General features: G+C 37.5%; 1 long non-coding RNA gene across 6 annotated transcripts in view; it reads right to left on the minus strand.

The window, feature by feature from the left end:
• Window positions 1–27,214, minus strand: part of LOC143178919 (uncharacterized) — a 225,152-nt gene that overhangs the window by 69,809 nt on the left and 128,129 nt on the right. The window contains exon 5 of one of the 6 annotated variants that reach the window (XR_013001869.1): window positions 2,659–2,747. The exons of the other annotated variants lie outside the window; for them this stretch is intronic. This is a non-coding gene — a long non-coding RNA (uncharacterized LOC143178919). Of the gene's footprint in view, window positions 1–2,658; window positions 2,748–27,214 lie in introns of those variants that run through there. 6 annotated transcript variants of the gene reach the window in all.

Here is a 27,214-nt window from a genome sequence, read left to right on the forward strand (position 1 = left end):
TTTGGCTCTGAGGTCCAGATATAGTTTTCAAATTATTTACAAATGGCTAATTTTGGACTTGCACTGTTCTTCAGCTCATTAATTTAATTTTGGCATACTTGGTGAAAACGGTTTTTGAATGAATATTTCAATTTCTCAGCTGACCAACTAAGAAAGAAATGTTGTAGAAAACGTAAAGTGAGAGAAAGGAATAAGCTCGAGATTCACTTGGTTATCATAGATTCTATTGTATTTATGAATTCTCCATTTCGAATCTATCGTTTCCAACCGACTGCTTCGGTATTTATGATATTTGGCAGGGGGCCAGGAGACTATTTCTAGACGCGTGGTGCCTTAATTTTCTTGGTTAGTCAGTGCGTCCCGTATTTTTAGACCTTTTAGGCACCGAGAATAGACGCGGCGTGCGTCGAACGTACAGGTTCAATCCTCGGTTCGAATGTTTTCCTATGCAGCTCAAGACACGTTTCATAACGTCTGGCCTGCTTCCAATCTGCGACTCGTTATACAATTAGCGTTCACACCCTTATACGCCCGACGGGGGTGCTGTTTACGTTTTTGTTCGCTTTTAGTGTTCTCTGTTGAAGTTGGATATGCAGTTTGAAGAGTTCTAGGGATGGAAAAGTAAAGAGTCCAAAAGTATAAAATAATATACCTAATGTTCTGCCTAAAAACTGGCCACTCGAAAACCATGACAAATATCTAGTCAAAAAGACTGAATCTTATTTATAGACACTGTCATGTCCATGTAATAGTCTACTCAGGTACAGATGTCAAAATTTGAAGAATATTAAGTTTACTGTAAAACATCCCAAAATTGTGTTCACGCTATGCGCAACTGAACCTTTTGACCTGAAACCGAAAATAAAGCTGAATATTTCGTGGACTTTTATACATGTAAAATTTTGTGAGTGAAAAGCTTTTGTGAAGATAAACTCTTATAAACATTGTGTTTGAAACTTCCATTCACGAGGAACAGGAAAAGAATTCAAACTAAATTTCCCCTCTCACTTATGAAGTCTATTCTCATTCCTACATGTAAAATGCATTTTCTAATATCTGCCTTAAAAACACAAATCTTCTACTAAAATAATCTTCATCTGCATAGTGCTTTTGCAGGTTAAGATACTTAGTCCTTGAAGAACCAAACTTTCTTTGCCCCCTCTATATTCCTCTATGCACCAATTCGTGTTTCATGTTAACTGTTCGCTAAATACTCATGGATTATCGTCCCGAGATACTTGGCCGATCTCCAGTACGTGTTTTCCGGAAGAACAGCGCGTTCGAAAAATGTCACACCATGATCGGCCCCCTTCGTTGGGCTAAGCCGATGGAAAGCCCTTCTCTTTGTCGAGGGGTGAACTTGCGCCCCCAAAGTCCCGATATTCGGCCAGGAAGGACGCCACCCTCTGCGACCCTTGCGCAATCCTGTCCCCAAATTATGTTGGCTGAAACGAGTGCAGCTTCGCCTATCCAAAACAAACAGAGGCGTATTGCGCGCAGGTAAACGAGGGGGACTTGATCGCGAAGCGATAGTAGATATGTTCCAGAGATTGGTATCATTGTTATATAGGGATATGAATCGTTCTCGATCTCTAGAGAACAACAGATTGCGATATTATCTGGCTGGCAGACATGGTAATGTGGAGGTTTTAGTACTTTGTATTTAAATTAAATTACGAAATGCTCATGAGAGGGTCTATTGAAATGAAGAAAGTGCACGAAGTGAGAAGTATGAAAACATTCAGCTCTTTTAGTTTCTTGGATCTTTGTTGTTGTCGAACACGCACTGTAAGTTTGTTTTTAGGTGCTTTCTGGTGTCCTGAAATTCTGCTGCGACATTGCGGTATTGATTAGTAATTCCCTAAATCTATATACGCTATTACTTTGCATTCTATGGAAATTGCATAGTGACTAGAGAATCTACCTGTTGTGTCGCCTTAAATTCTACGAAGACAGTGTGAATTAAAATAATACAAGCATAAATAAAAGCTGAGGGCTTTGACTATTTGAAGTGGATTTTTGGGACGTCTACCCATAACCTAATTTTTATAGTACACAAAATCAATTATAACAATTACTGTACGATGCTCAATCCTAGAAACATACTTTAGAAACGCCATTCTCTCTAACTAATGCTCAATAAAATTAGAAAAATACATAAATAAACATTATTCCTGGGGACTCTATATTTAAAAAATGTGCACATTGAACACACTGTTAATCTCAATAACTCTAGCACCACACACTATCACCAAATATCAACGAACTGTCCAAGTAATTAAATTTTCATAAAAAAGCAGTAAAGTCAAAGCCCATCTCACTCAGAACAAATCTTAATTTCCAAGGTTCCATGTCAAATAACCTTGAATAATGCACAAGGGTTAAACACCCGAGTTCATTCTGCGTCATAAACCCAGGACAGGCCAAACACGACCGAGGACAAGTCGCAAAGTGTTAGCGCCGTTCTTCACAAATCTTCCCAAAGGACAGCGGACAGTGTTTTATCTGATACGCGAAGTTGTTCTACACGCAGGAAAAATTTCGTAGACGAGGCCAAGTTGAACGTGTCCCGCGCCGTGATTCATCCGCTTATCTGTTTCGCGACGTTAAACGCGTCTCAGGCTGAAAGCACCCCCTGATCCCTGTGGTAAGAGGGAAGGAACGGCGGGACGGGAGACAGGCTGGAACCGGCTGGCTGAAAAAGACGTCCAGCACTTCTTTCATTGACCCGTACCCCGAGATCTTGACTAAAAAAAACGTCGTCGTCGTCTTATGCCGGGATACTGTGAATGAATGAAAGAGGGACGAGGCAAACAGAAATGAAAACACGTCGCGTCTGGACCCATCAAGGCGGGAATCGACGCGGTTCTTCCTAATTCGTGATTAATTTAAAATGAGGCAGAGTTGTTAGAATGAAAATTAGAACTATGAGCAAAAGTTTTAGTGTTGTTGGTAGCGTACTGAAGAGCTGGTGACGAAAAGGAACCTTGTCGGATTTTGACTCTTTTGTAACGTGGTAAGAGAAATAATTTAGTATCTTTACATCTTGCTCGATTGTGTCAGGCATTTTAGAGGAATTTTATGTGCTAAAATAGGATGAATATGAAGATAGATGAAACTGTGTTTGGATGACAGAAATGTGTCTGACTTGAGATATGTTCTACTGATATCTCTGTGTCTGGTCTGACTGATGCATGTCGATAGTAGAATAAGTCTCCAGTTAGACACATTTCCTAACTATTTTAGGTACTTTTTTTAATAATTAATAACTCGAAAATGAAGTTCCAAACACAATTTCTGTCTTTATTTTCGTCTTATTTTAGCGTGTAGAATCGCCCCTCAGTTATTCTGTGTGTGTTAGATGTGTTGCGTGGGTTGAATCTAATAATAGAATTACAATAGAATACTGGAAGTCGATAGAGACTTCAATAAGTTGCTGAAGTGACAATCTGAATAACTTTGTGAAACAGAAAGTAAAGAAAACTGAAGATGTAATAAATAGTATTTTACAGTTCATATCGAGTGTTATAGATATAAACGTTTCTAAATGATATTTAAAACATGTTTCATAGAGGAAAAATATTAGGAGAGCATTTTTTTTAAGATTCTTTCACAGGTGGCCTAGTGGAGTCTCCAGCCCCTCAGTTTTTCTAGGGTTCAACATACTTCACCCCTTCTTTTATATGCTACACACTCTTGAAAGGTCTTGACCACTTTTTTCTTAACACCTTCTACATACAGCATTCATAACTCAGAAGTGGTGAAACATTGAATAGCGATAACGACGTAGAGAAGTTAGTCAGCTAAAGTTTGCGCTAATACTAGAACTACTATATTTTAGAAAAGATAATTTAGGACGCTTCAATAAAAATTAATTTCAACCTAAACTCTTTATCTTACAATAAGGAAGTATATTCATAATACAAATTACTAGCAAACTTATCAAAAAATCCTGTTCTTCAACTTTTATAACCACTCATTTAGAGATTTTGGATTTTGTTCAGTTCTTGACCGAACCTCGAAGATAACCACAAATCCAACCCTGTCCAAAGTAATAACAGCTGTCTAGCGATTTCAATTAGTACAAAAATTAACGTAAGTTATTAAATAAATTTTACTGAATTTCCAAATCTCTATCTTTTCAATTTTCGTCGTAATTTAATCTTCCAAGAAACTCGCAGATTTTCGGAGACACCCTTGACCGCGATCAAATTAAAAATCTCGTTTGGAATAGGGTTCAGACGGTGGATAAGAGTGTCTCATGAAAAATTCAATATTCTAAACAGTTCGCGTGTCCCAGCGTCGTCGGTGAATCATTTCGCCAGCCACGAATTGAAAAGGACTTGCTCGGGACGAGGCAACGATGGATACAGACGTCAAGCAGATACCTGTTACAAGGAATGGGTGTCGCTCTGTCCTCCCACGCACAGGTCTTTCTCAAGGATGACAGGGTCGTGCTGACGAAACGGAACGAAATGACGCCTTCTTCGACTGGGTTTCTGCCGCTCATCGATGAACAGTCAGTTTTTAAATTTTCGAGGACTGTCGACGCTGTTTTGCGTTATCCTGAGGAGATCTATCAGTTTAAGGAACGAACAGAATTTTTATAATTAACTATTCATTTGTGGTCACTGATGAGTAACCATCTTTCTGAAATTTTCAAATTTTCAAATTGTTATAGGGTCAAATATTGTGATATTTACAGTTTCGAAATTTCAAATATTGAGATATTCAAATTTAAGAATCTTCGAATTCTTCGAGAAGATACAGTGTATAAAGTAACTTTATTTATTGATCAATAATAGTTAAATAGTTCCAAAAGAAGATATAGCTCACTATAACACATAATGTAGTACACAGTAGAATGTCCTCTCGCTATAAGCTCATGATTGACTAACGACGAGCTTCACCAGGACCACGTTGCTCAAATGAATCTATTAATATATTAATAGCTAATTTTTATTTCGTCAAAAATTTGCGTGGTGGTCCATAAAACTAAAACTCGTTAGCTTTAAAGGATTCCAAGCTACAATTTACGAAGCAATGAATTTATAACAAGGGTATACTGTGTGCAATATAGCCGCCAGAATATTAATTACGAACACTTTTAATCTGACAAATAGATTTTATTTTTAGATCAAATTCAAGTGGATTGTTGATCTGTTTATTAATAAATTGTAGTGGTAATATTATTTAAAGGATGCATAAATATGTAAGAGATGTTCATTTTTATGATGAGGAGCCAGAGGTCAAGCATCCTCGTCTTACAGAAAGTGGTCGAGCAATGTCGGACCTCCGAGTTCCTATCAAATCACGTTGCCAGATTTTTCTATTTCCTCACTGAAATTACCTGTAGAATAAATTTCATTGGTCGAGTGAAACTGACATATGACCGGTAACTGCTGTGGAAGTAGTTGATATGCAGTTATGGAGCAATTTGTAGCGGGAAACTCAAAAATTGGAAATAAAGATTGGGAAGATTTAGAAAACATCTCTTCTACTCTCTTGAGAAACTGAATTGTTAGATTCTTGGACTGTTTATTTGTGAATCGGGAATTTGTGAGTTAAGAGGCACAGAAGGAGTATTTAGCTAATTATTAGGTATATTATTGCAAATGAGTCTGAATATTATAAATATCTACAAAAATGACGTCATAACCAGTTACAAATTTTAAAATAACATAACTACATAAGTAAGTGATTTTTAATTATAGACTCTAAAATACCATAGAACTCTACAAAAGAAACACCAATGTTAAGACACAGTTGCAATCGCTTGGTGTATAGAATTTCATGAAAACAGTACCTATCCAAATATCATTTCATCGTACATAAATTCAAAGAAACATATTCCACCCAACAGATTGAAATCACTCAAAAACATCTAATCGAAATGAAACAAAAATTTTACAAATATTCGCAAAATCAAATATCCAAATATGTATCTACATCAAGCAAAATATTACTCATCACAGACGTACCTCATCACCTTCGCATCAATCAATTCCAACACCTCAATCAAAAGTAGTAAATACATCTAAATCTCCTCTCTAATACTATTACACCCTACCCATACGGTTGATACAAAATTTTCTCCCATTTTGTTGACAAAACCTGAAGAAAAATTATATTCCCTAAAAATTACATTTAATCAATCTGCTGTTCTGTTCGATGACCTTTCCTCATCCCTCTAATAACTGCATAATTCTACGCTCATACAAGTCCCGAGATTTTTGCCTAAAGAACCGATCCACGTGACGAACTCATGCGTCAACCAATAGAACCACATCAGCGACAACCACCCCCAAATTTCAAAACAAGAATTTCCCTCTCAGCTCATCGACCACAAAGAACTGAATCCCCCCAGCCCACTCATTCCACCCCAAGAATCCCCAAGAATTCTAAAAAAAAAGGAACGCCTCGAAACATCGGCAGCTGTAACACCGCAGGAGCCTCTGCCGTGTCGTTCCATGGCGCTCGAATCCAAGGCGCGCGAATCGATTGCTAGATCGTGGCGACAACGCGAGGAAAATAGTCGCGCGGGGGTTCTCGGGGGTTCGACGGACGTCATCGAGTCGGTACCCGTTCCCATGGCCGTGATCGGGGGTGCACGGGGACGGCTGTGCCCGCGGACTCTCGCCACGAACGCTGATGTTCGCGCGATCGATACGGTCGTCCCCCCTCGCCGCGCCATCCCCCCGCTGCCAGGCCGATTTTTTTCCGTTCGACCCCTCGCGCATGCGCCCCGCCGACGGGGCTTCCCCCTTTTCCAACTGGCAGCAGTCGTCGGGGCTGGCGGCGCAGGGAAATCCTGGCGCGGCGACGAGGGGAGCGCCTAGGATGGTACTCGGTGCTGGTGCCTCATTATAGCTACACGCCATGGACCCCGACGCTCGAACCAGAAACTCGGAGGGTCTTCGAGGACGATTTCGAAACGCCACGGCGCACAGTGTGATACCTCGATGAACCAGGGGGATGATTTAGGGTCAATGCGCATGGGCGATATTTTCATGGTATTTCGTTGGGATCATGTGTTTTTCTTTGTTTCTTTCAATTACTAGGAATGGAGGCAGATATAGGGTCGTAACGAGATAGTGGGTTAAAATATCGTTCGTGTGCATCGGGACTTAATTCTAGACGACTGTTTTTCGTTCTTCTGATATGTATTTTAGAGCTGTGGGAAATTCTACTTCTCGATGTACTTTCGGGAATACGGCCTATTGCTGCACGACACTCGAATCGTTTCGTTGTATGTTGGCCCCTCTCGGGGACGTGGGATGATCAGAGTTCAAGGGCGATTAGGTAAAAATGGAAACACTCTGGCAACATAAATTAATCTTCGTTGATAATTTATGTATGCTTATTTATTTATTCAACTTCAGAACGGGGGCCATCTTTAGACGAAATACTGAATGCACTGTGCGAAACATCGCGCAGGGATTCGGGAATGGCTACTTGGCCGCGAAAATGTCGAAATTTTGAACATCTCTGATTATTTCATCTTTGGTGTCATTCTACATTTTCGAGGATCTTTGTGTGAAATTTTTTTTACTATTACAAATTGTTTACGTAAGGTAATTCTTACACAGAAATTTGTAATTTGCACTGCCTTTAGAAATGTTTAGGGTATGAACACGCTACTATCACGTGACGTGAACTCAAGTTATGTACTATAGCAAATCCATAGTGTAAGACGAGGTTTGTCCCTTGTTTTATACTATTTTGCTATAATATGAAACAAGTTTGCTATAACATGTAACGTGAGTTCACGTAACGTAACAGTAATATGTTCGCATCCTTAATGGTTTATGTTATCCTTCTACCAAGCAATGATGTTAACGTTGAGTTATTTCATGCTCCATGAATTCTGTAGAGTAAGGTACACACTTTAATTCGTAATAAAAAGATTAACAAAAATTTATGACCATTTAGACGTTCTGAAATGTAGCCAATCTTTTAGTACAGTATCTTAATTTTTAAAGTAGTACTTATCGAATTGGTACATATTACTAAAAATTTCATCACGAGCTCGTAGTTTATGTTTAGCTCTCTAATTTTTCTAAAAATTAGCTTCTACTTTTTCCTACTTGTTTCATAATATAACTTTAAAGTTAGCGGACTTGATATTATCTTTTTTTATTATTCTGTTTTGCTTTTCACCATTATTTACACACATTTTATAACTATAAATATTATATAACATTCAAACATTTCTAGTACATAGATTTAAATTTTTTCTTTAATTCATTTTCACTTGACACATAAAATAATAAAAAACTTATTGAGCAAAATTATGTTAATAGTGTTAATAAACTTCTTTCTAAGAATGTATGCATCATTAAGGTGAAACATAATTTTTCGTTTCTAGGTAGCCGTTTTCGAACACTGCGTCGCCCGCGAATGGGTTGGATCTTACCCTGAAGGAGAAAAATGTATGCGAGGTGACCTAGTCTGGGTTTAATAGAGGCCTTTATGGGTATGGGTTTGGGCACTGTGGTAGGTGACAGAGATGGGGATTTTTTGGGGACTTTTTATGAGAAACGATACGTGGAGGAGGGTAGGAAGAGAGGTTCTTGTGGGTGGACATGATTATCGAATTTCTGGAGCCAAGTACGACGTTGTCTAGATACAAAGTTGATAGTACACTCATGTTTTCTTAACACGGTGACTCCTATGCCATCCATATATGGATGACAATTTTTACAATTTATTATTATTAAGAAAAAATCAGCACTATAGAAGAAAAAAAATAGCTTTCAGTCTCATAAAATTTTTAGTGAATTTAATTTACCAATTAAAGCACGTTCATACTATTCTTTCACTTAAATCAATTGGTAACTAATTGCAAGTAGTAAGTTTCTATTGAGGAAATGAAGCAATTCTAAGGAAATATAAATATCCTAGCGAGCTTGTTATCTCGATAAGCTTTTAATAATAGCCAAAAAAGATATGACAATTTTATTGACCTTCGATTCAACATTATTCTTCAGCTTCGAAACTGCGCCTGGACACAGCGGGTCGATATATCGTGAAAATAAAGACAACTTATTTAACTTGGAGACTTTTTGCAGGGCGAGCCTCAGATCATCGTGACGGAACGTACGGGTCTTTGATTATTCATCGAGTGGCCGATTTTTTGCAGGCGCACCTATGAATATTCATTGATCTTTATCACGGCGATGCTTCGATCTCGCCTCCAGGCGCAGACGTTCCGCGAATAGATGAATGGAGGTTGCGTAAGGTTCAGCGAGTGAATTCTCCTCGTGGGGGTGGTTTCAATATAACCGAAAGTGTGAGGTGGATACGTCGCGGGTGATAAATTCACGGAGATAGAAAAGCAAAGGTTGCTCGAATAATTTACTGATTTAGAGTCTTCACTGTTTTCATGCCAGTGTTTGGTCACTGATAGTTGAAACTACTTTTATATGTACTTCGCGAATGAGCAACTGCAATGGTCGATGAAATCTCAAAAGCCTAGAATAGTTTATAGTTTATATAACCATGATAACTGGTAGAAAGTTAAGTTATTTAAGTTAACAAGCTATTCAATTATTTCTAGTCACTACACAATTTCGAATGAAGTCAGTCAACATAATTCTTGCGAAATTCTTTAATATTCGGTACTGTCTTAATTTGAGAATTTGAAATCTGAATACTTGAAAATTTGGAAATCCTAGTGTTCAACAAATAAGATCTAAAAATTTGTATATTTAAAAAAAAGCCAAATAAGAAACTCAATTACTCAGATTTCTTCCTCATAATTGTTACAATCCCCTACAAACTCATTGCCAATTTTCACCAATTCTTGCCTATTGTGCTTCGATACCAGTGGATAAATTAACCTGAAAAGCACACCGTTACCACGCGACATTGTGTCTCGAGATTACAGCAAGTAAAGCCAGTATACATCTTTACACTTTTACGCACAGTGCATTCTTCCTTGAACCGCGCTCATTAGGCTGCATTGTGCGATCCACTCCGAACGCAAAGGGAGAGCGCGCGAAGAAAGGGCGAAACGCTAGCAACCCAGCAAAGGGCAACATTCTGATGGTTGACTAGACGCGCGATCAACTGAATGGTTTAGTAAGACTACGCGGAACTATTAACAGGTAATGAAGGCAGTGGACAATCGCGAGCACAGTGTTACTAGCTACGTATTCATTTACTGGCCACTTATACACGTGCGCGTGCCACGCGCGAGAAAGATAGACAGCGAAGCTTCTAAAGCTCTATGTTCCGCGGTGCTTCGAGCGTATCCTGTTTCATTGACCCTTTCAATTGTGTGCACAGCAGCCACGCATACCGATACCGCTATGGAGCTGCTCCGTTGCGGGGAAATGAACTTTAACCCCTTGTCTTATAATAACGAGCTGTGCTGGTAATATAAATTATGTTTCAAATATTGGAGCAGACATTGACATCGATAAACTCACGGGGTATGTCACTCAAGTGTCAGATGTCAACTTCGATGTGACTGTGACTTTGTAGAATAGTTAAAAATATTGTATTCGTATCTTTTTGTTTTAATGGCAGATGTCTATGTTTAGAGGGTAAAAATAGCTCTGAGAGGTGAGGGTGAAGGAGATACTATTCACAATATACGAGGAATGATTTTCTTGTTTCTATATTTAAATATCTAAAAGGCTCTCTTATGTAAAAGGATATATACATTATTTTTTAATAATACTTTTAAAGTTTCAAGAATTTAAAATGCCATTCATTTTCGCAAGTACTTTACCATAAGCCATAAGATTTTTAGTGTTGGAGATTTATTTTTCCTTGTAATTCTGAAATTAAAAATTTTTTAACGTCCGTACTGTTTTTTATAGCAGAAATATGTGTTGAATATTTTTTACTACTTCATAGATTCCTAAAGCTTTATTAAATCTGGAAATCTTAAAACTTTGAAATCCTTAAATCCTAAACTGTTTAAATCTTCAATTCTCCAAATATTCAAGCCTTTAAATATTCGACCCTTTTTATTACAAGCTTTTGAAATACTTTCTATTTGTCATAATTTCTAGTTTTGCAATTTCTGAAAAAAATATCCTACTATCTCACTAAGCACATTTGTGTACCAATAATATTTACGTTTAAATGGGTTTTTTATATCCTTTTAAATCTAAATTGATAATTTATATTATACTTCAGTAGTCAGGTATAATAAAAATGGATTACAAGATTTCGTCTTTTTAATTCCTCAATTGACAACACAAACAAAATCAGATTTAATTGGGGGAAACAGCGAGCGAGACTCGCGGAAAACGCCACCACGTAAGGGAAATCGTTTACGTTGACGCAGTCGTACGTCGTTCATTAGCAGCAATTACGAAGCTACTGCGAGCCTGTAACTTTCTGCGCCTTCTGTAATTAGTAAGGATACACGGCGCGTGGCGTGCCCTGTTCAGATTTGTTTAATTGTCCGGTAACTAGATACGCATCTTACCACCAGGAGTTTTGATTCTCCATTCGTATTATCTTTAGTCAACTTTTGCGTCTATTCGTGGAAAAAGTTGTCTATTGTATACGAGAGAACAAAAGAATAAAACGAATTTCAAGATTTCGTGGCCTCAAATTTCAGAATTTCAGAGTTTCACTATTTTAGAATTTATAAAACTCAGAATTTCAAAATTTTTAAATTCCAGGGTTAAAGACAAATTGAAATCATTGGTGTTGAATCGAGAAAAAGTGTTGGAAATATTATGGGTTTTGCGTGTGTATTCAGCTTTGGTTACTATTACGAAAGTATAATGTAACTGAGCACTGCATTTTGCTGTCTCTAGCTTACATGTCTATACGTATATTCTTGTATGTATTGTATAGTAGAATCTCGATCATCCAGATTAATGTGAGATTCACACCTGAAGCACTCTTTTGAAGGCTACTTTTATTATTTACGACTGCTATTAAATCGTAGTGCAAGTCTCAATCGATATTCTATTACTCTCTTATTGCCATTACATCGAATATCCTAAATCCTAAATAACAGGGGTGAATAATCGAGTTCCTATTAATGGGCCTTCTGCTCTACATTATGGATTTAAAAGAGCATTTAGACAATCAATATTTATCATCATTACCGCACAGACAAATATTAGTTTACCTACAAACAGTACGTATCAACAATACTAAAAACATAATGGTCATTCTTAAACATCTTTACCCATACTTTAAACGTTAATATAATAACATCGATATCAATATTTGTAAGTACTAATTAAAAGATTCGTTTAAATAGCATCGGCGAGCCAAGATTAAATATCAATATTTTAATTTATTTCTTCGTTCAATAAAACTGACAACATTGCAGTATTGACGATAAGTATTGATTATCTGATCACTTTTGGTTTTCGTTTATACAGGTACGTTATGGGTAATTTTCTCGAGCCACGAGGCTGAAAAGAGCAGTCGTTGCCGCTTAAGCGCGACTGTTGAACCAGGAGAGGAAGCTGAATGCCAGCTTCGTTACTTCGATTATCGATCATTAGTCAGCGTATGACGAGCATGGGCTTTCCTCAAACACGTCCCATTTAGTCACGTCCTTGCCGTGACTCCCGTCGTGATAATGCAAAGGAGTTTTAACACGTAATCCTTCGAATTTGAGACCATGATACATAAACCAATTCGTTGCTAGTGGACCAGCAACTTACGTATGAATTATTTGTAGCGTTCTTTGACCTCTGACCCTTGTGCAATGTTTAAGCAACTCGCGCATACAAGTTTGATTGGATTCATGTTTCGCGTATGAAATGAACCATTTTCATACGAAGATGTGCGCTGTCTGCAGCATCATAACTAGAAGTCCATGAATCTTGAAGTGAATTCAATCCTCATCAGAAAAACGTCGAACGCTGAAGCTAACCCTTTATTGATGTGGTAAGGGTTACAGCATCTGTATTAACTCACCTTTTTATGTCTCCTGTAAGGAATATTCTGAAGTAATTTATGGGAATTAATGAGCTGAAAAGTTATGAGTTCTATACCTGTACTACTAGTAATTATTTTTTATTACAGAGATTTCGTTATAAGTCTCTATAGTAATATATTTGCTATAATTGCTATAAGTCACTATAATTTAATATAGTATTAAGTTTCGAGTCGAATGGACTGGGACAGTGCACAAGAATACATTACCTACTTCTGTGCCTAATAATTCTAAGACCTTCAAATATACCTTCAAATTATTATAACAAGAATTTTTCTTATCTTCTAACTTTGCTCCACGTACGACTTATTAAATATAACATTAATAAACTCTCACTAAAAGTAGATACAAGCAAGCAAGCAATCAATTACGATATAATGATCTCACAAATTACTCATTTCTAAATCACCTCACTCGTGACACCCACAACCTCAAATAAAAACCTTCGAAACCACACAACGCGTTACCTTCGTCATCGACCAACGTCGTTATTAATCGCCAACTTCATTATGTAAAAATAACGTACTCCCAACAACCCCTGACCTTTGCCCCCGTCTCCCCGCGACAACCGCCATCAAGTACACATTGGTCCTCCGCCGGTGAAAGGTCACAAGACTGTAGCAGAGCGACGACGAGTTGACGGGGAACAGCCGAGGGCGGAAGGGATGCAGGACAGCTCATCGGAGGAGCAAGTGTGTCCCGTGGGCCTTGAAACCGCTGATCGGACCGCTTTATCAGCGGTATTTGCATTCGCTTAACGGAAACCGAGTCCAGGGGACGAGTCGCGGTCGAGATTTCGGCGACGTTAACCGGCTTTCCTACTAGTGTACGTATTAAACCACTCGCAAAATGATGTATCGCCACGACAATGTCCACGCAAGTGGGGATCGCTTGTCTGACAGGATCGACGTTCCTCGATCTGTTAGGATAGAATTTTAATTCACCGAGGAAAAGTAATTGCCACTCGTGCGACGTGGCCAATGAAATTGTGAACAGTTCTTAGAAGTAAAAGTAGGTTATCGAATGTGTAGATATAAGTTGAATAGGAAAACTAGAATACATTTTTTTTATCTACAAATTATATTTTTACGTAAGGAATGTGAGAGTTGAATTAAAAATATTGGTACTTTTCTAAGGGGGCGATTTTTGTAGTAATTGCTGTAAATAATTTTAATTATTTCAGGGTTCATTACTGGAATAAGTTTAAAAGAAAGTGATGTCTTTACTCACTAGTCTCGCGATTCACTGCTGTTAATGAGTTTTATATGAGCTTAGGAGGACGAGAGTTTTTTTTCAGTGATTTGAAAAATCTTATGGGAATATCTATGTGACGAGTGTAGGATGTATCTTCAGGGAGAACATACAAAATATGTAATTCGAGTTCTCACGAGAAGCTATTATGTTTGTAAGGTGATAGGTAATTCTGTTTTAGGAATTAGATGTGAACCTTTAACCCTCCTAACTTCTTTTTTCACGTGTTACTGTAAAATACATACATCACGTATCAAAGTACAGTTCTACATAAAAATCTATCTCTCCATAGTAATCATAGAATACACCTGTACCATTCAACCCAGAGAACTGAAGCTTCCTAATAATCTATTATTCATCCCCTTTTGCAAAGTCCCTCTACAATTAAAAATGGGTTTAAAATTGCATTACGTCACTGTTCTAGATACAAATCTATCTCTCCACATTCTTTCAACAACAGTAGAATTCTCCTACACAATTCAAACCAAGAAAACCTCAGCTTCCTAATAACCTAATTTTCATCCCCTCTTGCACATCCCCTCTACAGCCAAAAATTAGTTTAAAAATTACTCCATGTCACAGTACCAAATAAATCTCAATAACCTCAGAATCTACCTATACTATTCAACCCAAAAAACCCAACTTTCTAAACCTCTTTAACCCAACTTTAAAAACCTCAGCTTCCTAATAACCTAATTTTCATCCCCTCTTGCACATCCCCTCTACAGCCAAAAATTAGTTTAAAAATTACTCCATGTCACAGTTCCAAATAAATCTCAATAACCTCAGAATCTACCTACACTATTCAACCCAAAAAACCCAACTTCCTAACAATCTAATTTCCATCCCTCCTTGCACAGTCCCTTTACGCCTAAAAATGCGTAGAAAAATTGCCCCCGAAAGTTGAAAATTCCAAACGATCTCCACTAACAACATCCAACAACGCGTGGCACGCTTGCTTCACCTCTGTCTCCTCCCCATTCTCCCTTCGATTCATTCCCTTCCTCCTTTCCTTGTCCCTGTTCTCCATCCTCCTCCAGCCTCGCTCCACTTCCGCGTCCCCCCGACCGTCGCTCGCTCGGACCATGCTCCGGTTATATTTAGGTGAACTCTGGTATTATACGTCGAAGTGACGGACGTGCGAGCGAGCGGACGGATGTAGCAGCGGACCAGTCCCAGCGACTGGAACCACAGGGCTTTTACTATCCTGTCCGTTACGTCTGACGGGCCGCGACGCTCTAGCCCGCGGGCTCACCTCTCGATGGATCGATATACGTCCATCCGGTCCGTCAGTCGCGAAATTCACGGGCCTATTTTGCCGCGGCACGGCCGCCCAGTCGGCAGAAAATTTCGAAAATTCCTGGGAAAATGTCGGCCGCGCCGAACGGAATGAAATTTCGGGAACGCCTGATCATGCACAAGTGCAGCCGCGTTTCGAGGGTTCCGCTGGTTTCACGAGGGTTGGAGGCGAGAGTTCACTGCGGGAGAAAAAGGAATTTCGATGGGACTCGGTTACCTGTTTGCGTTGTTCTTCTCCTGAGCGAATGTTGCGACATGTTTGTTAGGTGGAGAAATCTGTGGTTGTAAGGTAGAATTATTTAACAAGGAGAGCCCACGGGCGTGGAAGTTGATTTTAGAATGAGACTGGATATAATTTGTGGTATAATTGGGTGTAATTTTAATTACTAATAATTTTGAAAACTGGTTATAATCGTCTGGTTAAAATCGTCGTATCGTTTGTCAAAATAGATTTTTGTTCTGGAGAAATTTTATTTTAAAGTTCTATAGGAAAGAACTACTCTTATCCATGTCTATGGACTACTTTTGTAAGTCACATGATTTTGTTTTTGAAGTATTGGCGTTTATGTTCTCGACTTCGATAACAGACATGTTCTCATCAACTTGTGTCTTTCTGAAAGCTTATTTTTTAAGAGGAAAAATTCTTCTTGAAAATATATGTTCTTTATCTTGGACCTCGATTAAGATCTCATCTCGAATTTTTTGAAAGTATGACATACGCCATTTTGCCTAACAGAAATATTCTAAATAATATTTAGATTCCTTACTTTTGACTAGGTACTGAAACTATTTACGAAATAAATTTTTTGAACTGTTATTGAAAAATTCTAGCTGAAGCACTTGCAAAGAAGCGTTATCTCAAGCAACTGTTACATGACCGAAATTCCTGACTATACTAGTTTCGATTACGGTTCTTGTATCGGTTTTATATCTGTTTCAATAGCTATTCTAAAATCGATTCTTATAGCGATTTGATGGTATTTCAAATCGGTAGATATTACGATTGGAGGGTATAGCATGCAAGCGTATCTTCGATTAAACTGTTATGAAAAACAGCTGTAGCTGAATCACTTATACATATACATATTATTCTCGAATAAACACTACTCAAGCTTCAATTTCTATTTTCTAAAACGTCACTTCACATTTCCGATTAGTATAGCACCGAATTTCAATACACAGGAAAATTCGCTAATTTAATGAGTCAGACAGGAATGGCTGATTACACGTTAAAAAAATATTTAACTAGCGGCAAATAGTTTACTCAATAATTTTATACATTATTTCACTGACAGACGGGCCGTATTCGGACCGTGGATTATTTTGGATGGATCGATGGGAGCACGATTATTCGGTCGGCCTCCGATTCTCGGATTTATTTCGACGTTGCGGCGGCCGAGCGGCCGCACACTGTTCGACAGAGCCTCCCTTTTCCACCGATACCGCCAATATTTCGCAATTTTTCTCTGTTATTCATATTTATCCAGCTCGACAGGCTGCCGCGTGTCACATTATAACCGCGTTATTCCTCAGTTCCTGTGCACACCTATAATACGCTACCGATGGCTACTTTTCCATGAAATAATTTCGAGCATATCCGACGAATATTTATCTTTAATTTCAGTATTATTCTTTACATATGTATAAACGTAAGAATAGAACAAATAAATGTAGACATAAATGTACATATAAGGGTAATTATGAAAATGATAGAAGTAAAAAATCTGGAAAAATTGAGCTCATTCCTTCTTTTATAATTTAAATTGATGCAATAGAAAGTAAGTAATAAATTCAGTTTTCTTTTTTTTCTATTTAAATCACTTTTATAATTAGCAGTATATGGGTATTGTTTGGGTTCAGAATTTGAAGAAGTGCTTTTACGTATACAAACAGGATGAAAGTTAAGAATGCGTTTGAGGTTCCATTTCAGAGAGATACTAATTTCTGCAAGAACTTCTAAAGTTCTCATGAAATGTGTCAGACTTGTAACTTATTCTACTTACGACGCTCATTAGCCTCAGATCAGACGCAGCGCAGAATAAGTAGAATAAGTCAAGTTAGACACGTACGCATGTTTTAGATGCATCTAAAATAACAATTAATATCTTGACTGTCGCGACACTTATATATGGGTCACAATTTTTACATGATTGTGAATAACAATAGGTTACACAATTATGAATGATAGTAACATAAAGAATTTTAGCAACAGTTAGTAAAAGAGGAAAAATACTTTAGAATAATTATGAAAATGAATTGAGAACAATTCTTTTTAAAGGTAGAATCACTGCCAAAAACATAGAATTTTTAATGAATTTAAAGTGACAGTCAACGTGTTAATAACTCAGAAACGGAACGTCAAATACAGTTTTGTTATTCTTAATTTTTATTTTACTTTAGCTCTTGACGAGGATTTATTTAAGAGAAGAGATATTAATTGTATCAATGTGGCTCGAGAGAAAGAAATTTTATTTATCAAAAGGAGTGAGAACTAGCGCATCTGCACAGATACGAGAAGTTGCTATGTCTAAGGCAGTTAAGTTCCTTCAATACGACGGAGTGTGGGAGTTTACCTTGACCGTAATATCTTCTGTGTCACTGTGTAAGGTCGACGAGATAGGTCTTCGTCCCTTCAATATACATATATTGTAGCACCCTTACACACTACAAGTGCAAAAAGCAGCGAACTATTGCAAAGTAAAATAAATTACTTAATCAATCCTTCTTTATCTAACTTGCTAAATTGAAATATAATATAATTAGTCAATATAATCAGGGGTGAGTTATTAAAAATATTTTTTGCATACCTAATGTTACATATGGTACAGTATTCAGCGTTAAGGACAAATAAAAAATTTAAGAGAAAGAAAAAATTCTAGAGGATCCTAATTTACATGGTATTCACATCTAAATGTAATTTTTAAATATTGGAAAGATTTTACAAAAGTGTATTCAAATAGATGACGAGAGAATTCAGTTGCTTGAATTTAAAAATTGAAATATTGAATAACAAGAGAAGATACATTTAAATATTCAATTAAAAATTCTTGTAGGATTATCTCGAATCGAATTATAACTACATTTTTCTCCAACACTAATCTAGCTGCATCTTAGATGACAATCATTTTTACAACCGCTGTCAAATGTTACTTTATTATCGTAGGAAACTGATGGCTCAAGTGTCGAGGGTGAAACGTGGTATGAAAGAGAATGACCGCTGACTTGGTGACTCACATTTACCAAAAGTTCTCAACTCGTCCCTTTCACAGTGTAGACACACAATTTTTCGTAATTAACACAGACTCAAGTTCTTTTTGCTTGCTTTTCAACAAAGCAAAAATGAATAATTTTTCAATTAAAAAAAAAAATAACAAAGATACTCAACACGCGATTCTTCAATCTGAAATACATAAAAGATTCGAGCCTCAAGCAGACTTACTAAAACGCGAACAGCGTTAGCAATTAATTTGTAGCCAACATTAGCTAAGGCCTATGATCGTAAAAGTACAGCTTACTTAGAACGATAAACACAAAACTACCACCAACGTAGTCCAACTTTGTTAGCCTTGGACTTGACTCATCAGCTCCTCCGCCCCAACTTCGAAACAGGGCAGTAATTCCACAGTACACAGGTAATCGTTAGAAGGTAGCTAACAATAAGATATGGACCTACCACTGGGTTATATTCGAATCTTCTGGCCTACCACACAAGTGTATACCTTCGTCGGTCGATCCTCGTATTACGAAGGTGACACCCTCTCATTATGGAAGTACGTGAGTCATTTTATCCCCAGTCTCCAGGCGGTGATGCAATCAAACGATTTCATCCGTACTACGTGGACAAAAGAATGAAAAAAAGTTGAAACTTTTGTTAAATTTTAGTCATCACTTTTTACTCTGAGGGTTTTAGGACCTCCATTCTTCGAGGAAGCTTATATTTCTGATGGCAAGTAGAGTACTAAACAAACAATTCTAGTAATCCTATGAGGATTTGGGCTGTTTTTACCTAATTCAAGTATCCATCAAAAAATAATGTTCCGCAATCTCAGTAAATGCAATATTGATTTATACTCTTCTGATCAATACTACATGGGCGACATCCCGCAGCTTCTGTTCTAATATATTTTTTTAGCTTTTTACGAAACTTTTAATGTCCTATTATAGTGGGACTTTAATAAACCATATTTTAATTATTCATAATCTTTGGGTTCTGGGTGTTCAGTTATTCCCTGTATTAAGGAAAAAAGTACAGTAGGGCTGACACTGAATCCATGATTTAATAGCTTGCAGACAATTAAAAAATTATCCATTAAAAGGGAGTTTCAATATTAACTAGTGATAAGTTGGCCAATCGAGGTCTTACTGTATACGAACTTCTGTTTAAGAATACAATATTTGTATACCTGAAAGCCTGATCACCTCCCCAAGTCCATTCTTATCAAAATTGGGTTTGGAAGCCACCTTATTACTTGTGCCTTATTTTATCAGACTAATAGGGTATTAAGAATCTATTTAAGCAAAGAAGCTATAATGGTACGAAATACCTGAGACCACATTTGTTTTTCTGCTTCCCTGGAAAATAACAAAACAAGAGAAGACTTGGGGACCAGTTTGGCCCTCGAGTACAGGATTTCATATACACCAACCTAAGCTTCTAAAATGGGAAGTATCATGATTAGGCTACGAATTCTTACACAGCTGCATATTTTTGAAAACGCAACTTAAAAAATGGAACCTAAATAAAAAATCTTACTGTTCAAACGTCATAATTTATACTTCAAACATTTCGAATATTCTTCCCCAGGGTATGCACTTTGTAGCTTTCCATAAATTCAAAATTCTCATAAATGCCTAAAGGTGGGTCTACACTACGTGTTCTATAACAAAGTTACGTAACTTTTCAGAGAACAGGAAAAAGAAATGTTATACGTATGTCTCTTTTCTGTTTTCTAAAAGGTTATATAATTTTGTTATATAACATATAGTGTAGACCCACCTTAAGAATTCTTAATCTAAGCCTGAGGCCCACTTTATTCAACAGCTCACTAACCATCACTTCTCTCATCCTTTTATTCCTGCAAGCTTTCACTAGTCAATACCTAAACCTACTATTTTCCCACTTCCGCGTGATCGCGCCGTTCAACAGCCCCAACGCAGCCCGCTTTTTTCCGCGCCCCTATCTTTCTATTTTCGCCATAGTGCGTTAATATCGGCGCAACGGCATAGGTAACCTCGTCACGCTATTTGTTAGTGGTCAGTCCGCCAGTTCGTCGCAACCTGGACGTATTATTTGTTGTCGGGTCGCGTATGATGGTCAGGGAGAGCCAGCGGCGGCGGGTCCATCTCGATGGATCGATACGTCCATCCGGTCACCGCGGAATTCCAGCGAGTTGGAAATTTTCCGTCGCTCCCGTGCTATTTCGCGACTTGATTGCTTTGTTATAAATGTATATGCCTCGCGTATTACTGTTTCATTTTGTTTTGCCACTCGTTATTTTGTTATCCGCCGTGACGTGTACACCTGACCCGACTTTCCTCCTCCGCCTTTTCTCATTCTACTTTCGACCTTGCGGCTGCTCAGCGGAAGCAAGTCGACGGCAGCTTGACGGCAGGAACGATTCTTGGTTCTTTATGGAGCGAGGATTTTATTAAAGGTCGTTTTAGTGGAGGAATTCATTTTTTTAATTATTAATGATTTTTGACACGTGGGTCGTGGGACTATGAGCTCAGTGCTTGAGGGATAATGTGATATGTTGATACACTACGACACATTAACGTCTAATGGTGTAACATTAGAATGTTGTATATTTGTAGGCATAAGAAAACATTATGGAATTTGATAATTTTGTAGAGTAATAATAATAATGATTTATTAAGGGACATACGTCCTTTGGTATCAAAGAGAATACATAGTAGTTTATGTTCAAACATATACGAAACAGCACATACAGTGTACTCGTACTAAACTTTGAACGAATTGAACAAAGAGATCTTAAAATGTTCTATGTTACCATGAAAAATATCCGTAACGTTTCGATAGTTATTCGCTAGCGTACATAACCTATTGACTTAGTTACTTAAACCTAGAGATGATCGATAAGGAGCAATATAAAAAGGATCAGAGTCCCTCAGGGATCTCTTTGGCGTATAAAATTTGAAATGTTCAACCAGTGTCGAACAAACAATAATGTGGTTAAGCAATTTATGTGCAAACAACAGGTCAGCAACAGTTTGTCTGTGATCGAGAGTAGATTAAGCATACCATCATAATAATTATGAGAAGTTATAGGTATAGGTCTATTAAGTTTGTAAGAGACAAATCTTAAGAACTTATGCTATACACTCTACACTTACTATAAAAAGCAGTAATATTTGTTTTTTAATTTTATACTAATTTCTCCTCCTGTAAAAATGGGATATAATAAATACAAGAGACCTAGGGGACAGTAATCGAATTTGGTAATTGTGCATACACGGAGGACTAGAATTCATTGAACAACAAGACGCCAGCAGCCTCGTTGACCCCTGACAAATAAATAAATAAATTGTAAGGCTGAAAAAGCAGCTATTGAAAGATCACTCATCCAATTCCCCACGCGTCGGAAGCGTCCCAAAAGCCAATATAAATATTTTTACTGCGGGATAGCTACGCTCGAACAGGATCACCGACAACTGCGTTAATTACCAATAATCGATACTTCGTTAACAAACAATTCGGCTACATTATATCAGATTCGGAGCAGGTCGTGGGCCCGTGACGAAATTTCGAGTTCACGTATTAATTAAGTCGCACGAGGAGTCACGCGGAGTCGGGGGTGGAAAGTCTGCGCTCGCGCCAGCCTCCCCGAGATCCATGCAAATACTTTAATCGCATTCTTGACGTGCAGTCGAAAAACCATCGACGACAGGCTCAACACGAGCTCACGCGTCGCTGGATACTTTCGAAAATGCGTGGATGACTCAATCAAATCTCGCGAAATTCCTCGGCCGTGCCATAAAGGGATTTCTGCCTCTGCTTCGTGCTCACCCCCGCTCGCGCGAGCACCACCATAAAACCCTCTCTATTCTGGTTTTTACGCGTATCGCGATCCGTTCGACCGTCTCGTGCAACCTTCCTGCTGCGAGGGAACAATCGGACGATTTCCAGCGCATGCGACTGCGACTTACGCGAAAGTGTCATCGACTATGGTCAATTAGCTATTACACGCGTGCTGCTCAAAGCTATGGGACTCCTTTCTGTGCCCCAGCGTTTCATGTCATGTACTCTTCCCTATTTGCAGAGTTCTCTTTTTCCCTTTGCTAGTTGTGCTTTTATGGCGCAAGTGGCTCGATTTCAGTTGCTTTCAGAATATTCTTTTTTCAGAGTGGGAATTTTGTGATTATTGATGGGATATTATATTGTAGAGAATTAAGCAGAATTTTCTGTGATTGGTTTGAAGCTTCTGAGGCTGCTTTGAGAGGAACCTATGGGAATTTTGGTGACTGCTCTGAGTTAGTGTTATGAAAAATATTCTATATATTTCAGATATTCAAGAATTAATTATTATCTATATTGCATAAGTATTATATTACAAATAGTGTGACCATCTCGTATCCTTAATGTTACATGAACTCATTTCATTTACGCGACTCCTGTTCGCAAAAAGAGCTCTGAGCAAGAAATCTCAGATCCCACGTGACAGATAATAACAAAGATCGAACTTAATACGACACACCGAGTGACGCAAACGTAATTTACGGCGCTTCTAGGAAACGATATTTATTGAGTTATAAGCAGTAACAAGTAGAATTTAGTAATAAGGAGAACGAAGAAGGTGAACTCTAACGATCGAAGCGTTTCATTGGGGTTCTCTGCCATTTGAAAAACTGTTTGCAAAAATGATTTTCCCCTGCAGATGGTGTTATCGAAACTCGTAAATCTTTTTTCGCCGATCGGAGGTCGCAAAACTGTTTGTTCGGTTGATTGAACGCGTGAATAGGAACGCGTCTCCGCGTCTCTGGCGCGACTCGCTGAGAAATTCAATTTTTCCGCAAACCGATTCCATTAATGAAACATGTCGAAAGTTTGTTTCGAACTGGAAGCGCGTTCCCACTAATTCTGTAAGATACGCGGCGTATGCGAATGGAGAACGAAAAATGGGGAACGTGTTAAGTACGGAGCGGAACGAAACAAAAGGACAACAATTGCTCGAAATTTATTTATACTGTGTACGAAAGCGTCGCGATCTGGAACGCTTCCATCGATATTACATGTCGATTTTGGCAGTAACCGATGAAACGACCGTAATTAAACTGGATGTAACGCCGTTGCTTTCTCGTTTTCAATTTTACCTCGAGGTCTCGATTCCCTCTCAACAGCCAGTAAGTAGTAAATTTCATATTTCGTTTATTGGCAACATCGCTGGCCCGAAACAAAAGGGAATGAATTTTTTAACAGAACAGCCGTTTATTCTTTGCTCTTTGATAATTTCAATGGAAAAATATTAATCCTCGGCTGCTGTGCCGCGACTCCCTGCATTTATACTAACTCAATTTTCAGGGGTATGATATTAAAAACATTCATGAATAATTTACAGAAATTAATAAGTTGGAGTATTATAGATATTTTAGCTGCCATTATTAATAATTTGTTATTATTGGAACTCATTAATCCAATTAGACTGTGTTACAATACCACATGATAAATACATCAGTTGAGTAGTTAGTATCTTATTAGGTATGTATGATATTATTTTTGTAAAATAAGTTCAAATCTTCTTTTTATTATTATTGATTTATATTTATGTTTAATTCTGTTATACGCTTTCAAAAAATTTAAGCAAGTTCTGGATACTTATCGAAGTCTCTACTACTTTATACAATTGTCTATTAAGGCGAATGTTTGATTTTTTTTATAAAAATAGATTTGTTTTTACCAACCCTAGAGAAATTGTGCAATTTTACTTGTCAATAATCCAGGTTTTCTACGACGAGATAAAGTAAACGAAAAAAATACTAACTTCCGTAAAACTTTGAACCGAATGTTGTAAGCGTTTTAACGATTCATCATGATTCAAAGTAAATCGTAATGATTCGATGTTGCAACATCAAGTATGTGCCTGATGAATTTGTTTCACATGCAGCCAATAACATACCGATTTATTTAGCTTACGGCGACAAATTAATTCCCTCAGCATGTAGTTGAAAGGCTGAGCCACGTGTGTCCGTCCAAAACAAATTCGCGAAATGTTTGCGTGCAGAAGTGTTCACGTCAGGAATAAATTCACGAAATATTTGTTTTGGGTGCAACATTAATAGGCGCCACAGCATTTCCCGAGAATATTTTTCCTTTCTTTCGAGGGATGCCGCTGATCTGGCTGAATTCCTTCCATCTGACCGACTAATTCAACGCGACGCCAGGAACGTAGAGGCTTGTTGAAATAATAACTGCGCTGCTCGGCGAACAGCGTAGATAAGGATTACGATTCTTCGAATCGCTAAGGATGTGTATACGGCACTTCGTGTAATAATTCCAGCCAGTCTTGAGTCACGTTCGCGATTGTTTGTAACGAAGTAAACAGTTCTCGATTTGTTTGCGTAACAAGAAACAGATCTCGAACGATCCGCGACAAGCAGGTTTTATTCGATCTTTGCTAATGTAAACCTTCGACGTGCTTGGGTTTGACGCGTATTTGTTTAATCTAGAGGTCCTTATCTTTCGGAGACGAGTCAATGAAGGAGTGAGGTCATTTTAAGGGACAATAGCCCACTTTTACAGGCGTAATTGGAAGCGATTATTAAGATAATTTGATTTGATAGATTTTAGTATTGTTATGTGGGGACAGATTGTGAAGTTTCAAATTGTGAATATGATATTAACGGCTGTGTCTAGTAATTAAGAATTATTTTTGCATAATAAAATATTGGATAACTTCAGTAATTATATTATATTTTAGTCAATTTTTGGCATACACTCGATCTTAAGACCTACAAGTAAGAAACTTAGAATAATACAATTAGTACTCAAGCCAAAATCTCATTCGTTAAACGAACACTTACTTGATATTATTAATACCAGTTATTAAATAAATTTTTAAAAAATTCTGAATTCCATACTTCGTGCATTGAATTTATTTTTCGTTAAATAAATATGATGCGCTACTTGATAGCTATAGTTAAAAGACGCTAGATCGCGTTAGTATTAAATAGCAACGCAGTAGAACGCAAACGCTCGCGAAGGAGAATTTTTCTTTGAAACGGTGACCTGATGTCGAGTCGTCGCAGCGGCCATTTTGTTAAAAGACTGAGATATGACGTCACGCGGCCTACATGATAACCCTCGTTTTTGCACTCGACGATAGTCAGTTTCCCGTTTCTCTGTGCTTTCATGGCGGAGTTTTTCTCATTGCGAGGATCGCTATTAAAAAAATTGCGAAGCAGGAATACAAGAAGAAAATGAGAACTCGCACAAGTCACTATGTCGATAACAGACTTGGCGGAAAATTCAAATTGGATGTGATGATTGTATTGATTAAAATCTGAATGAAACGTATTTAAATAATTCTTCATTTGCAACAAAGAATATATGAATTTCCATGAAACTGTGTGTTAAAACAAGGAAAAGAAATTTTTCTCACCATTTCTAAGCGCTCTGAAACTGGATAGCAGGAACAGGAAAATCGATCCTACAACATTATGAGCGACTATACATACCACCATTAGCATTCTGGAAGAGCAGGTGAACAGTTTACGTCGCATGGACTTATAAGATAATTGAAGAAAAAATTTTTTAATTCTCATATTACTATTCCAATTTTCCAATTTTAAGAATAATACAAATGACTCCGCTGAGAATCGAAGCTATGCAAGTGTAGCAAAAGTTATTCCAGCTTCTGAAATTTACAGAATGGAAATTCAAAAGAAAAAAGGAACCTCCAAGAATTGAAATTATGATACTGTGTTAAATATTATTGACGTCGTCGATCTGTCGAGTATTCAGCGGTTCAAACTATTTTTGCTTAAGAAGCTTCCGTCATTTCCGGTCAAATATTAAAACGCGTTAAAGTGCTCAAAATGTCGTTCCTTCCATACCGCTATATAAAATTTTCAGAGCAGAATAGATTGGAAGATCGATCGAATTCTGATTTCTCGGGCCGCCACTTCTGCTCACGCGTCAGTGTGAAACCAGGAAAATTTATCGGTGAATGCTGCCGTTGGATCGATGATCGACAGAAATAAAATGAAGAGTACGACTACTGGAGTGTGACGTACCAGCACTAATTTTGAAGCGAACACTTCAATTGTGATCAAAAATTTACTATAAAACCATAGAATTTTGGTCATGTTGATAATAGGAAGTACCTTAAAATAATGATATTGTTAGTGGCTCGAGAAAGCCAATTTTTAAGAGCTAAAAAAATATGGTTTAATCACGTTTAAATTACTCTTATTTAATTTGTTAATTATCTGACAGATCTATTCAATTTTTCATAAAGAAAGTTTTGTAGCCAAGTATAGTAGGTATTATTGTAATTTAATTTATAATATTGTCGTTGTATCTTCATCAACAATACTTGAAGTTATAATCTGGGGTAACGAACCAGGTCACTCCTTAACATGAGATGTTTCAATTTATTTAGTACTGAATATTTAAAGATTAATATAAAGTACACGTCAAATAGGACAGATTAGAACCAGTCTCAGTCGTGTGTTCTACTGAGGAAGGATGTCAAATATTATGAGCAGATTAATATAAAAAAT

The sequence above is a fragment of the Calliopsis andreniformis genome, chromosome 5 (genome assembly GCF_051401765.1).
Source record: "Calliopsis andreniformis isolate RMS-2024a chromosome 5, iyCalAndr_principal, whole genome shotgun sequence".
Classification (NCBI taxonomy): Eukaryota; Metazoa; Arthropoda; class Insecta; order Hymenoptera; family Andrenidae; genus Calliopsis; species Calliopsis andreniformis.